Source organism: Anser cygnoides, chromosome 6 (genome assembly GCF_040182565.1).
Source record: "Anser cygnoides isolate HZ-2024a breed goose chromosome 6, Taihu_goose_T2T_genome, whole genome shotgun sequence".
NCBI lineage: Eukaryota > Metazoa > Chordata > Aves > Anseriformes > Anatidae > Anser > Anser cygnoides.
Window position 1 is genome coordinate 41,816,858 of NC_089878.1, and position 7,849 is coordinate 41,824,706.

The 7,849-nt window shown below is 65.8% G+C and overlaps 1 protein-coding gene across 1 annotated transcript in view; it reads right to left on the bottom strand.

The window, feature by feature from the left end:
- ACVR1 (activin A receptor type 1) overlaps positions 1-7,363 on the bottom strand; it is a 76,019-nt gene extending 68,656 nt beyond the window's left edge. The window contains exon 1 of the mRNA XM_066999903.1: positions 6,551-7,363. The gene's annotated coding sequence lies outside the window, so the exon portion shown is untranslated. The remainder of the gene's footprint in view (positions 1-6,550) is intronic.
- Between the last annotated feature and the right edge of the window lie 486 nt (positions 7,364-7,849).

The following is a 7,849-nucleotide window of genomic DNA, read 5'->3' on the forward strand; positions in this document are numbered from 1 at the left end:
CCCCATTACCAGCCATGTACCGCACCCCGTTACCAGCGGTACCGCACCCCGTTACCAGCGGTACCGCACCCCGTTACCAGCCATGTACCGCACCCCGTTACCAGCCATGTACCGCACCCCGTTACCAGCCTTGTACCGCACCCCGTTACCAGCCATGTACCGCACCCCGTTACCAGCGGTACCGCACCCCGTTACCAGCGGTACCGCACCCCGTTACCAGCGGTACCGCACCCCGTTACCAGCGGTACCGCGCCCCCTTACCAGCCATGTACCGCACCCCGTTACCAGCGGTACCGCACCCCGTTACCAGCCTTGTACCGCACCCCGTTACCAGCGGTACCGCACCCCGTTACCAGCCATGTACCGCACCCCGTTACCAGCGGTACCGCACCCCGTTACCAGCCATGTACCGCACCCCGTTACCAGCCATGTACCGCACCCCGTTACCAGCCTTGTACCGCACCCCGTTACCAGCCATGTACCGCACCCTGTTACCAGCGGTACCGCACCCCGTTACCAGCCTTGTACCGCACCCCGTTACCAGCCATGTACCGCACCCCGTTACCAGCCATGTACCGCACCCCGTTACCAGCCATGTACCGCACCCCGTTACCAGCGGTACCGCGCCCCGTTACCAGCGGTACCGCGCCCCGTTACCAGCCATGTACCGCACCCCGTTACCAGCGGTACCGCGCCCCGTTACCAGCGGTACCGCACCCCGTTACCAGCCTTGTACCGCACCCCGTTACCAGCCATGTACCGCACCCCGTTACCAGCGGTACCGCACCCCGTTACCAGCGGTACCGCACCCCGTTACCAGCCATGTACCGCACCCCGTTACCAGCCATGTACCGCACCCCGTTACCAGCGGTACCGCGCCCCCTTACCAGCCATGTACCGCACCCCGTTACCAGCCATGTACCGCACCCCGTTACCAGCGGTACCGCACCCCGTTACCAGCGGTACCGCACCCCGTTACCAGCCTTGTACCGCACCCCGTTACCAGCGGTACCGCACCCCATTACCAGCCATGTACCGCACCCCGTTACCAGCGGTACCGCACCCCGTTACCAGCGGTACCGCACCCCGTTACCAGCCATGTACCGCACCCCGTTACCAGCCATGTACCGCACCCCGTTACCAGCCTTGTACCGCACCCCGTTACCAGCCATGTACCGCACCCTGTTACCAGCGGTACCGCACCCCGTTACCAGCCTTGTACCGCACCCCGTTACCAGCCATGTACCGCACCCCGTTACCAGCCATGTACCGCACCCCGTTACCAGCGGTACCGCGCCCCGTTACCAGCGGTACCGCGCCCCGTTACCAGCCTTGTACCGCACCCCGTTACCAGCCATGTACCGCACCCTGTTACCAGCCATGTACCGCACCCCGTTACCAGCGGTACCGCACCCCGTTACCAGCCTTGTACCGCACCCCATTACCAGCCATGTACCGCACCCCGTTACCAGCGGTACCGCACCCCGTTACCAGCGGTACCGCACCCCGTTACCAGCCATGTACCGCACCCCGTTACCAGCCATGTACCGCACCCCGTTACCAGCCTTGTACCGCACCCCGTTACCAGCCATGTACCGCACCCTGTTACCAGCGGTACCGCACCCCGTTACCAGCCTTGTACCGCACCCCGTTACCAGCCATGTACCGCACCCCGTTACCAGCGGTACCGCGCCCCGTTACCAGCGGTACCGCGCCCCGTTACCAGCCATGTACCGCACCCTGTTACCAGCGGTACCGCACCCCGTTACCAGCCTTGTACCGCACCCCGTTACCAGCCATGTACCGCACCCCGTTACCAGCCATGTACCGCACCCCGTTACCAGCGGTACCGCACCCCGTTACCAGCCATGTACCGCACCCTGTTACCAGCGGTACCGCGCCCCGTTACCAGCCTTGTACCGCACCCCGTTACCAGCCATGTACCGCACCCCGTTACCAGCCATGTACCGCACCCCGTTACCAGCCATGTACCGCACCCTGTTACCAGCGGTACCGCACCCCGTTACCAGCGGTACCGCACCCCGTTACCAGCCATGTACCGCACCCCGTTACCAGCGGTACCGCACCCCGTTACCAGCGGTACCGCACCCCGTTACCAGCCATGTACCGCACCCCGTTACCAGCGGTACCGCGCCCCGTTACCAGCGGTACCGCGCCCCGTTACCAGCCATGTACCGCACCCCGTTACCAGCGGTACCGCACCCCGTTACCAGCGGTACCGCACCCCGTTACCAGCCATGTACCGCACCCCGTTACCAGCGGTACCGCGCCCCGTTACCAGCGGTACCGCGCCCCGTTACCAGCCATGTACCGCACCCCGTTACCAGCGGTACCGCACCCCGTTACCAGCGGTACCGCACCCCGTTACCAGCCATGTACCGCACCCCGTTACCAGCGGTACCGCACCCCGTTACCAGCGGTACCGCACCCCGTTACCAGCCATGTACCGCACCCCGTTACCAGCGGTACCGCACCCCGTTACCAGCGGTACCGCACCCCGTTACCAGCCATGTACCGCACCCCGTTACCAGCGGTACCGCACCCCGTTACCAGCCATGTACCGCACCCCGTTACCAGCGGTACCGCACCCCGTTACCAGCGGTACCGCACCCCGTTACCAGCCATGTACCGCACCCCGTTACCAGCGGTACCGCACCCCGTTACCAGCCATGTACCGCACCCCGTTACCAGCGGTACCGCGCCCCGTTACCAGCGGTACCGCGCCCCGTTACCAGCGGTACCGCACCCCGTTACCAGCCATGTACCGCACCCCGTTACCAGCGGTACCGCGCCCCGTTACCAGCCATGTACCGCACCCCGTTACCAGCGGTACCGCACCCCGTTACCAGCGGTACCGCACCCCGTTACCAGCCATGTACCGCGCCCCGTTACCAGCGGTACCGCGCCCCGTTACCAGCCATGTACCGCACCCCGTTACCAGCGGTACCGCGCCCCGTTACCAGCGGTACCGCGCCCCGTTACCAGCGGTACCGCACCCCGTTACCAGCGGTACCGCGCCCCGTTACCAGCGGTACCGCACCCCGTTACCAGCGGTACCGCACCCCATTACCAGCCATGTACCGCACCCCGTTACCAGCGGTACCGCGCCCCGTTACCAGCCATGTACCGCGCCCCGTTACCAGCCATGTACCGCACCCCGTTACCAGCGGTACCGCACCCCGTTACCAGCGGTACCGCGCCCCCTTACCAGCCATGTACCGCACCCGGTTACCAGCCATGTACTGCACCCCGTTACCAGCGGTACCGCACCCCGTTACCAGCGGTACCGCGCCCCCTTACCAGCCATGTACCGCACCCCGTTACCAGCGGTACCGCACCCCGTTACCAGCCTTGTACCGCACCCCGTTACCAGCGGTACCGCGCCCCGTTACCAGCCATGTACCGCACCCCGTTACCAGCGGTACCGCACCCCGTTACCAGCGGTACCGCACCCCGTTACCAGCCATGTACCGCACCCCGTTACCAGCGGTACCGCACCCCGTTACCAGCGGTACCGCACCCCGTTACCAGCCATGTACCGCGCCCCGTTACCAGCGGTACCGCGCCCCGTTACCAGCCATGTACCGCACCCCGTTACCAGCGGTACCGCGCCCCGTTACCAGCGGTACCGCACCCCGTTACCAGCGGTACCGCACCCCATTACCAGCCATGTACCGCACCCCGTTACCAGCGGTACCGCACCCCGTTACCAGCGGTACCGCACCCCATTACCAGCCATGTACCGCACCCCGTTACCAGCGGTACCGCGCCCCGTTACCAGCGGTACCGCACCCCGTTACCAGCCATGTACCGCACCCCGTTACCAGCGGTACCGCACCCCGTTACCAGCGGTACCGCACCCCGTTACCAGCCATGTACCGCACCCCGTTACCAGCGGTACCGCGCCCCGTTACCAGCCATGTACCGCGCCCCGTTACCAGCCATGTACCGCACCCCGTTACCAGCGGTACCGCACCCCGTTACCAGCGGTACCGCGCCCCCTTACCAGCCATGTACCGCACCCGGTTACCAGCCATGTACTGCACCCCGTTACCAGCGGTACCGCACCCCGTTACCAGCGGTACCGCGCCCCCTTACCAGCCATGTACCGCACCCCGTTACCAGCGGTACCGCACCCCGTTACCAGCCTTGTACCGCACCCCGTTACCAGCGGTACCGCGCCCCGTTACCAGCCATGTACCGCACCCCGTTACCAGCGGTACCGCACCCCGTTACCAGCGGTACCGCACCCCGTTACCAGCCATGTACCGCACCCCGTTACCAGCGGTACCGCACCCCGTTACCAGCGGTACCGCACCCCGTTACCAGCCATGTACCGCGCCCCGTTACCAGCGGTACCGCGCCCCGTTACCAGCCATGTACCGCACCCCGTTACCAGCGGTACCGCGCCCCGTTACCAGCGGTACCGCACCCCGTTACCAGCGGTACCGCACCCCATTACCAGCCATGTACCGCACCCCGTTACCAGCGGTACCGCGCCCCGTTACCAGCGGTACCGCACCCCGTTACCAGCCATGTACCGCACCCCGTTACCAGCGGTACCGCGCCCCGTTACCAGCGGTACCGCGCCCCGTTACCAGCCATGTACCGCACCCCGTTACCAGCGGTACCGCACCCCGTTACCAGCGGTACCGCACCCCATTACCAGCCATGTACCGCACCCCGTTACCAGCGGTACCGCGCCCCGTTACCAGCCATGTACCGCGCCCCGTTACCAGCCATGTACCGCACCCCGTTACCAGCGGTACCGCACCCCGTTACCAGCGGTACCGCGCCCCCTTACCAGCCATGTACCGCACCCGGTTACCAGCCATGTACTGCACCCCGTTACCAGCGGTACCGCACCCCGTTACCAGCGGTACCGCGCCCCCTTACCAGCCATGTACCGCACCCCGTTACCAGCGGTACCGCACCCCGTTACCAGCCTTGTACCGCACCCCGTTACCAGCCATGTACCCCACCCCGTTACCAGCGGTACCGCACCCCGTTACCAGCCTTGTACCGCACCCCGTTACCAGCGGTACCGCACCCCGTTACCAGCCATGTACCGCACCCCGTTACCAGCGGTACCGCACCCCGTTACCAGCGGTACCGCACCCCGTTACCAGCGGTACCGCACCCCGTTACCAGCCTTGTACCGCACCCCGTTACCAGCGGTACCGCACCCCGTTACCAGCCATGTACCGCACCCCGTTACCAGCGGTACCGCACCCCGTTACCAGCGGTACCGCACCCCGTTACCAGCGGTACCACGCCCCGTTACCAGCCTTGTACCGCACCCCGTTACCAGCCATGTACCGCACCCCGTTACCAGCGGTACCGCACCCCGTTACCAGCCATGTACCGCACCCCGTTACCAGCCTTGTACCGCACCCCGTTACCAGCCATGTACCGCACCCCGTTACCAGCCATGTACCGCACCCTGTTACCAGCGGTACCGCACCCCGTTACCAGCGGTACCGCACCCCGTTACCAGCCTTGTACCGCACCCCGTTACCAGCCTTGTACCGCGCCCCGTTACCAGCGGTACCGCGCCCCGTTACCAGCGGTACCGCACCCCGTTACCAGCCATGTACCGCACCCCGTTACCAGCGGTACCGCACCCCGTTACCAGCCATGTACCGCACCCCGTTACCAGCGGTACCGCACCCCGTTACCAGCGGTACCGCGCCCCGTTACCAGCGACGCAGCACGCGCCCAGAAGCAGCCCAGCAGCTGCCCCAGCCGCCCCCCACGCTGTGCAGCAGGTCGCCCCGCAGCCCTCCTCGAGCGCAGAAGCCCGGCCGTGTTTTGGGGCTGTTGCCGTGGGAGCCCGAGCCCCACGTGCTGCACGCACCCTGCCTCCGCAGCACCGTAACTGCCGAGTAACGCCGCGCCGCACCGCTCTCTGAGTGTGGAAACAGCTCGAACGCTGTAACGGTGACAGAGAGGAAACTTCTGGAAGACTGAGGAATGGCTGGAGCCCAGGCCAGGCACCTAATTTAGGAAAATGAGTTCCCTTTACACTGCCGTGTCTTTCTAATTGAGCAGGAGCCCTGCCATTCTCATTAGCACGGCCTTGACTTGGCACGTGCAGCAGTTAGCAGGGTTACTCAGCACTCTTGAAGCAGATCTAATTCAAAGAAATTTGCGGGAAGTTTTCTGTGCCAGCGCAGCTCTGTGTGGCTGCAGTGCGGGGCCGAGGCTGCAGGCGAGGTGCTGGAGCCTTCGCTGACCCTTCCCTTCCTTCCCTTCCCTTCCCTTCCCTTCCCTTCCCTTCCCTTCCCTTCCCTTCCCTTCCCTTCCCTTCCCTTCCCTTCCCTTCCCTTCCCTTCCCTTCCCTTCCCTTCCCTTCCTTCCCTTCCCTTCCCTTCCCTTCCCTTCCCTTCCCTCCCCTCCCCTTCCCAGGCAGGGAGCAGGGACCTGCCCGGCCCCGCACAAAACCCCTGCTTTGTAATTACCTGGAGCATGGTAAAGGTTTTAAACTCTTTTAGCATTATTAAAATCAGTACATAAAAGCTTTGCTTACGTGTCGGAGGTGAGCTGTGGTACAGAAATAATAAGCCAGATGACCTTCCATGCTGCTGCTTGTCATGAATTACTTTCTTTTGCCTTGGGGAAATTTCTAAAGAAATACACATATATGTACACGCATGCAAATAGGCAAATCTTTCAGTTGTAATACGGGGACAGTTACATCACTGCCCTTTCTCAAATACACAGCACAGCGTAATTCTGAGTGCAGCTGCCGAGAAAACCCCGGAAGCCCTTGGTTCTGAAGTGACAGAGCTTGTTTCAGTCCGTGTGTCGCAGCCCTGGGCTGCAGCGCGCCTGCCCCACGGCTGGGTGGCTCAGCCCGCCGGGCCGCAGGCGGAGCAGGCAGCACACGCGGCCTGTCCCAGCAGCTCCGGTGCGTGCGTGCGGAACTCTCATTAACTTCTCCGAGGAAATGTAATTAGCGCGAGGGCAGGGCTGAGGGCAGGGCTGAGGGCAGGGCTGAGGGCAGGGCTGAGGACACGCGCTGCCCCCGCCGTGCCGGTCCCGGACAGCTCCCGTGTCCCTGGCCGGGCCGTTGGGGTCCTTACGCGGCCCGCCCGTGGTCCCGCTGTAAAGCCCCCGTGCTGTGGTGCCAGGCGGGTTTCGGCGTGAGGAGGGAGAGTCCAGTCCGCCCCCAAGCAACGAACAACAACACATAATTGCTACTGACCCAGCGTTACACAGGTTGCACACCATTATGGAATTAAGCGAGCCGCGTCCTTGCCTCTGCGCTTGGCGGCACGCCCGTTCCCGCTCCGTTCCCACCAGCCGCCCTCGCGCTGAGGCCGCTCCGCGCCCGCCCGCGCCGGTCCCGTGTCCGCCGGCACCCGCCCCAACGCGCCCCGGCGCTCCCACGGCGCAGCTCGCTCCGCGCGGCTGGGCGGCGCCTCTGCGCTCCGGGCGCCAGGCGGGCACGGCCGCCCGGGCCTCACGCGACGAAACGCTGCTCTAACAGGCGGTGGCACCGGCGGCACGGAGCGGCCCCGGCGGCTCGGCCCTCCCGGGCCACGCAGCGCTGCTCCCGCCGGGCGCGGGCCGGCTGCGGGCCGGCGGTCACCTGCGGCGCCGCTCCCAGGGCCCGGGGCCGCCGCGCTCCGCTCCCCGCGGGGCTGGCAGCGGGGACGGCTCGGCCCGGCTCGCCTCGGCCCGGCACGGCTCGGCCCGGGCCGCGTCCCCCGCCCCGCAGTGCGCCCCCGGCCCTCTGGGGGTCCCCCTGGCGCCGCGCAGGGCCCGCGGCAGGCCGGGGCGCTGCTCCCGCAGGGGGCTGCCGCCAGGCTCCGCCGTCCGCAGC